Genomic DNA, 7,016 nt, shown 5'->3' on the forward strand with positions numbered 1-7,016 from the left:
TCAGCAATTCTTCTTTGGTTGTGGGATTAGACTCAGAGCAAGATTCCTGTTCCTTGCCTCCTCTGCCCACAGACACTGAACTGTAGGGAATCGACCAGGTCTTTTGGAGCAATAGGCTTTCCAGGAGTTATCCCAATAGGCCAGGACAGCCTGCATCTTCACGTAGCCCCTCTGCTCTTAAGCTCTCTCCTTCCTGCCACCTGGGGTGGTGGAAAGGGCATTGGGTTTGGAGCAGAAATGACTTAGGTGTGAACCCACCTCTGCCACTTCCTGGCCGGCTGTGCTTGGGAAAGTAACCAAGCAATGCCGCAGCGCCCGTTTTCTCATCCACAAGACAAGAGTGGTCTTTGCACTTAATTCAGAGGGTTGCATGAGGAGTAGACAGATAATGCTTTCACGGCTCCAGACACCCAGCGGGCTTTCAAGAATTGGGATGTTCCTTCTGATTCCCTCCCTCCAGGGCCCTCTCCTTTGGCCCAGTCTCTAGTCCCCATTAATTACATCCCGTGGGGTGCGACCCCTTTAAGTCTGCCTCGGAGGACCCAGAGCCAATGTCAGGGCGACCCTCTAGCTGCTGTCTCTATGATAAGTCGCACTTCCGGTCGGAAGTTGCTGGCGGAGCTACTTCCGCCCAGGGGGTAGGAAGGAACTGGAGACATGTGCTTTGTCCTGTTGGAGGGGAAACCCACTCTCGCCTCCTGGTGGTCGTCTACTCGCGGCCCGCAGGATGACTCAGGGCAGCCCTGGCCACAGTTCCGCCGCCACCGGCCGTAGCCTGCGGAGTTGGGCCCGCCCCGGGACGATAACGGAGCTCTGCCGGGGGACTGGAGGCACTGACCGGGTGACCAGAGACCCAGAGACCAGAGCCCCTCCACGGCGTCCGGGACTTCAGGGACGGCTCCTCCCATCGCAACTAAGGCTTGGACGGGAGGCGACAAAAGAGAACTTGGTCCGCACACAGCCACCGGAATTGGAATAAGGAGCTGTAGGGAGGCCCAGTAGCTAGCAGAAAAGCATTGGAGTCCCTGGCTGGGTTAGCCCAGGTTTCTAGGAGTGTGGTAAGCATCGAATGACCTTTGTCCTTTTAAGGCACATTATGTGAGTTTTCCCCAAGGTTTCAACAGAAAATGAGAAATATCCCCTGACGATTGACTGAAAACATGCTGCAACCACTATTTTCCTGCTCCTCGTTGGTAAGAGCATTGGAAGTGACCTCAGCGGGGGATCCAGGTATGTCAAGCATGGAGACAAAGTGTTCAGGGCAGATGGTCTCGGGAAAGGCTCCTGTGTTGTTGAACCTGCCAATTGTGGGTGCAGCGTTGTACCAGGCAGCCCAACCCTGACCTACAGTAAATTCCCGGGAGAAGGCTTTCCTGGGTTTTGAATTTGCAGTAACAGGTGTGAGCATTCTAGCAGCAGTTTGGTGATCATGTATGATACTGCAAACAGGACCTACGTTTAAAGAAAATGGTTGTAGTTAGTATCAGAGAGCACTTGCTTTTCAAAATTTCATAAACAATGTTACTGTCATGTCTTTCTTTCAATAAACATTTGTTGATACATTGACCTGATATGTTAAATGTTAGGGATACAGCGATGAAGAAAACAGTCATGGCCCTTGTTCTCTGGAAGCCACAGCCCAGTTAGGGAGACAAGGTTAAATGATCACACTTAAGAGGGCATAATTCAGCCAGGCGCAGTGGCTTATGCCTGTAATCCCAGCACTTCGGGAGGCCGAGGCGGGCAGATCCTCTGAGGTCAGGAGTTCGAGACCAGCCTGGCCAACATGGTGAAACACTGTCTCTACTAAAAATACAAAAAATTAGCTGGGCGTGGTGGTGAGTGCCTGTAATCCCAGCTACTTAAGAGGCTGAGGCAGGAGAATGGCTTGAACCCAGGAGGTGGAGAGGTTGCAGTGAGCTGAGATCACGCCATTGCACTCCAGCCTGGGCAACAAGAGCAAAACTCCGAAAAAAAAAAGAGGGCATAATCCAGGCCAGGCGCCATGGCTAACACCTGTAATCCCAACACTTTGGGAGGCCGAGGCAGGTGGATCATCTGAGGTCAGGACTTCAAGACCAGCCTGGCCAACATGAAATTAGCCAGGCGTAGTGGCATATGCCTGTAACCCCAAGAGGGTAAGGCAGGAGAATCGCTTGAACCCGAGAGGTGGAGGTTCCAGTGAGCCGAGGTCACGCCACTGTACTGCAACCTGGGTGACAGAGTGAGACTCCATCTCAAAAAAAAAAAGAGGGCATAATTCAAGTCAAGGTGAGTGCTCTGAAGGAAGGCAACATAAGAACATATATGCCAAGGATCTGGCGGGTGTGGTGACTCACGCCTGTAACTTTGGGAGGCCAAGGTGCACTTTGGGAGGCCAAGGTGGGAGGATCACTTGAGGTCAGGAGTTCGAGACCAGCCTGGGCAACGTAGTAAGACCTCGTCTCTATTTTTTTTATTATTATTATGTTTTTCTAGGTGGAGGGTGGATTTTAGATTTTAGAGAGCATTTCGTAGTGCTCACAGTTTTAAATATTCAGACTTGGTAAAGTAGAATAAAAACTGATGCATATACTTTTCTTTGCAGGTCAGTTTCTGGAAGACTTGTGCGTGTAGTGAATGAATATCTGGTTTTGTCTCTGCTGGGCCTGTGTGCCTGGAAAGGAATCATTTTGGCCTAGGATCATCCAGGTTTGTTTGGTTTAGTTCTTGACCACATATTTTTTGAATGGTGACTGCTTAAGACCCTATTGTGTATGGCTATAAATAGACTCAGACGCCAAGGTGACTTTTCACATGCTCCGCGCTTCCCGTGCCCACCGGCCATGTGTCTGAGTGTGTAGCCTCTAATCATCTAAGGGAACTTTGGCTGCAGAGGGGAGGCCTGGTCCCATGGGAAGTTTTGGGAGCACAGCAGCAGGTGGGTTCTAACAACCCAGCAAGTGCCTCCTCAGCACTTAGAAGCGGCGGCCACCACGTTGTTGACACGCTCAGCTCCCAGCCCCCGCCAGCCTGCCCGACCTGGGGCAGGTCCCTCCCTGTTTCTTCCTCCATTACTTCTTCAGTAAGATGGGACAGTGAAGATGGCCATGCCTCCCACCAGATTGGTGCTTTTTTTTCTTTTTTTTTCTTTTTTTAATAAGGGACAGAGTCTCACTATGTTGCCCAGGCTGGTCTCAAGTTCTTGGCCTCAAGCAGTTTTCTTTATTTTTATTTTATTTATTTTTTTTTTGAGACGGAGTCTCAGTCTGTCACCCAGGCTGGAGTGCAGTGGCGCAATCTCGGCTGACTGCAAGCTCCGCCTCCCGGGTTCACGCCATTCTCCTGCCTCAGCCTCCCGAGTAGCTGGGACTACAGGCGCCCGCCACCGCGCCCGGCTAATTTTTTCTATTTTTAGTAGAGACGGGGTTTCACCATGGTCTCGATCTCCTGACCTTGTGATCCACCTGCCTCGGCCTCCCAAAGTGCTGGGATTACAGGCGTGAGCCACCGCGCCCGGCCAACCTCAAGCAGTTTTCTTGCCTCCGCCTTGCAAAATGCTGGGATGACAGGCATGAGTCACTGCACTGGCCCAGATTAGCACATTTGAGGGTTGAATGAGCAGATCCTATAAAGCACTCAGGAGAGGGCTAGGGGTGTTGGGCTGGGGCCTGGGAGCACTTTAGACATGGTAGCTATGTTGTTGTCACTTCTCTGACTTTCAAAGCTTTTTTTTTTTTTTTTTTTTGAGATGGAGTTTCGCTCTTGTGGCCCAGGCTGGAGTGCAGTGGCGCGACCTTGGTTCACCGCAACCTCCGCCTCCCGGGTTCAAGTGATTCCCCTGCCTCACTCAGCCTCCAGAGTAGCTGGAATTACAGGCGCCCACCATGATGCCCGGCTAATTGTTTGTATTTTTAGTAGAGATGGGGTTTCACCATGTTGGCCAGGCTGGTCTCGAACTCCTGACCTCAGGTGATCCACCCACCTCAGCCTCCCAAAGTGCTGGGATTACAGGTATGAGCCACCGTGCCTGGCTCAAAGCATTTTCAGCTGTGAAATTCCCTGGGGTGCTGCCGTAGAGGAAGGTTTGGGGTCTTGACGGGTGCCATTTGCCACAGGAAGATGCATTCCTGCTCCCAGGGCAGGAGAGCCGAGGTAAGACTTCACTGCAGGCTGTTGTTTTTGTTTGTTTGTTTTTTGAGACGAGTCTCACTCTCACCCAGGCTGGAGTACAGTGGCACGATCTCGGCTCACTGCAACCTCTGCCTCCCAGGTTCAAGCGATTCTCCTGCCTCAGCCTCCCGAGTAGCTGGGACTACAGGTGCCCGCCACCACGCCTGGCTAATTTTTTGTACTTTTAGTAGAGACAGGGTTTCACCGTGTTGGCCAGGATGGTCTAGATCTCCTGACCTCATGATCCGCCTGCCTCGGCCTCCCAAAGTGCTGGGATTACAGGCGTGAGCCACCGTGCCCGGCCGATGTTTTTTTACCTCCTTGTTTGCATGATTTGGGCCACTCACAAGAGTATATACCCTGCAATGAACAGTTGTGTATACCCCGCAATGAACAGTTACCTATGTTCTCCCCTGCATGCTTGTCTTTAGAGGAAGGAAATGTATTTCCCAAAGTAATACATTGTGTTAAGATGTGATATATACATTTCTGGAATAAACCACTTTGATGCCCAGTTACTGACTCATTCTTCTGTGTGGTGTCTTTCCTGTATGCAGAAGGCCGGCTTCCCCACAGGGACTGGGGTTGCCTTGTCTGTCTTTGGAATATGAGTCTCTGCAAGCAGCTGCTGCCCATGTGCACAGTTCCTCGAGGAGTCGGTTCAATCTTGGTTTGGGAGTTTGATTGGAAGAATTAGATCCTAGGCCCCCCTGAGCAGTAACATCTTATTTATAGTGTGGAAAATGGACAGAGCTGATACTTAGGAGAGCTTTCCTCATTATCACCCCAAGGAGGGTGCCTGAGTCCCCAGGAGGACATTGTTGGTCTGCGACCTCTTAAGGTGGAAGTCTGTCAGTAACGGGGAAATCAGGACAGGATGAGTGAGTGTCCCGAGGCAGTGACAGGAGCTGAGGCTGCACCTTCCCAGGAATCCTCCACCTTCCGGGTGCCGCCTTGTCTCTGCTTGAAGTGTCTTCAAAAACACTGCCTAAAAGTGGCTCCTTAACAATGAACCTGCTCGCCTTTTCTCTGTCACTAGACCCCAAGACAATAAATAGCCTTCATTGGCTGGGCATGCTGGCTCGCACCTGTAATCCCAGCACTTTAGGAGGCCGAGGCGGGCAGTCAGGAGTTCGAGACCAGCCTAACCAACATGGTGAAACCCCATCTGTACTAAAAATACAAAAATCGACCGGGTGTCGTTGCGGGCACCTGTAATCCCAGCTGCTCGGGAGGCTGAGGCATGAGAATCAGTTGAACCCAGAAGGAGGTTTCGGTGAGCCAAGGTCGCACCACTGTACTCCAGTGTAGAAAACAGACCAATACCCTGTCTCAAAAAAAAAAAAATTAATAGCCTTCACAGTAATGGACGCGAGTGACTGGCATGCTGGACATCTTTTTGGGTGATGGCAGGGAGGTCTAGACTCCATGGGTGGAGGCCTAGGAAGGTTTTATGTGGCTGTTGGGAACATTCCCTGGCCCTGGTTGCTTCCTGTTGTCATTCAGTTCCAGCTGCTTGCAGTGAGTATTTTTTTTTTTTTCAAATAGAGACGAGGTCTCACTGTGTTACCCAGACTGGTCTTGAACCCCTGGGCTCAGGTGATCCTCCTACTTCAGCCTCCCAAAGTGTTGGGATTACAGGCGTGAGCCACCGTGCCTATCTACAGATGGTGCTTTCAGTGTTGGCAATGGATAATTAAATATGTGTTTAAGAAGTTGTATTTAAGGTTAAAAATCACTGTGATGCCAGGCCTGGTGGCTCACACCTGTAATCCCAGCACTTTGGGCCAAGGCAGGCGGGTCACCTGAGGTCAAGAATTTGAGACCGGCCTGGCCAACATGATGAAACCCTGTCTCTACTGAAAATACAAAAATTAGCCAGTCGTGATGGTGTGTGCCTATAATCCCAGCTACTCGGGAGGCTAAGGCAGGAGAATCGCTTGAACCTGGGAGGCAGAGGTTGCAGTGAGCCAAGATAGTGCCACTACGCTCCAGCCTAGGTGATAGAGCGAGACTCCATCTCAAAAAAAAAAAAAAAAAAAAAAAAGTCACTGTGGGACACAAGCCCTGTATCAGAAAAGGTATAGAAATTGAACTAAAGAATAGTTACAGCAAGTCAAGATTTTTAATTTCTCTCTTCGTCCACTAGAGGATGTAATCCTACACCAGACTGTGTTCTCTTTGTAACTTGGTACAGAGTTTGGGTTTTGAGGTTTTTTTGTTTTGTTTTGATTTGTATAATTTAGCCAAGACTTTCACTGAAAATCTTATGCAGAAGATTCATCTGCAGGGCTGGGCTCTTAGGAATCTGTCCAGGTGTCCCAGTGGAATCAGTCCGGGTGTCTTGATTCGTGATAAGATAAGCATTTTCCTGGGAAGCATTTATCGTGTCGTGAACCAAGCACAGCCACCGCATGTAGAGATAAGAGTGTGTTCTAATACATTTATCCATTCCAGTGTATTCCCAGTGCCAGCTGGTGGGAACATCGGGAAAGATTTTCTTTGTAATGAATCCAGTGTAACATGTACCAGTATTTGAAATCCCAGACAGTGTGCGTTAAGGGTTTAGAAGTGTCTCCGGCATGAACATTGCTTATACTTGAAATTGACGGGTACCTATCAAGACCAAAAAAAGTCTGCACATAAGCCAGCACAGTTAAGAGTGCTGATTGTTAGCCAGTGGGAAAGTGGACTTGCTGGGCAGGGGCGGGGAGTGGGGAGAATGACCATTCTGAAAGTGTAATCTTCAATAGAGTACTGTATGTTCTCTGGCTTATTAGCCTGGTGAACAGCTTTTTGATGGTTTTAATTGAAAAGGACTGCTGGATATGTTAAAATACAGCCAGAAGCAAAACATACTCCCT

At 49.9% G+C, this 7,016-nt stretch overlaps 1 non-coding gene across 1 annotated transcript; it reads left to right on the plus strand.

Annotated features, from left to right (window-relative positions):
• The first annotated feature begins 1,265 nt into the window (after positions 1-1,265).
• On the plus strand, positions 1,266-1,451 carry LOC112424542 (small Cajal body-specific RNA 16). The gene has a single exon (XR_003015324.1). It is a non-coding gene; the product is annotated as a small Cajal body-specific RNA 16 (non-coding RNA).
• Positions 1,452-7,016: the final 5,565 nt, after the last annotated feature.

This window comes from Macaca nemestrina, chromosome 17 (assembly GCF_043159975.1).
Source record: "Macaca nemestrina isolate mMacNem1 chromosome 17, mMacNem.hap1, whole genome shotgun sequence".
In the NCBI taxonomy this organism is placed as follows: Eukaryota; Metazoa; Chordata; class Mammalia; order Primates; family Cercopithecidae; genus Macaca; species Macaca nemestrina.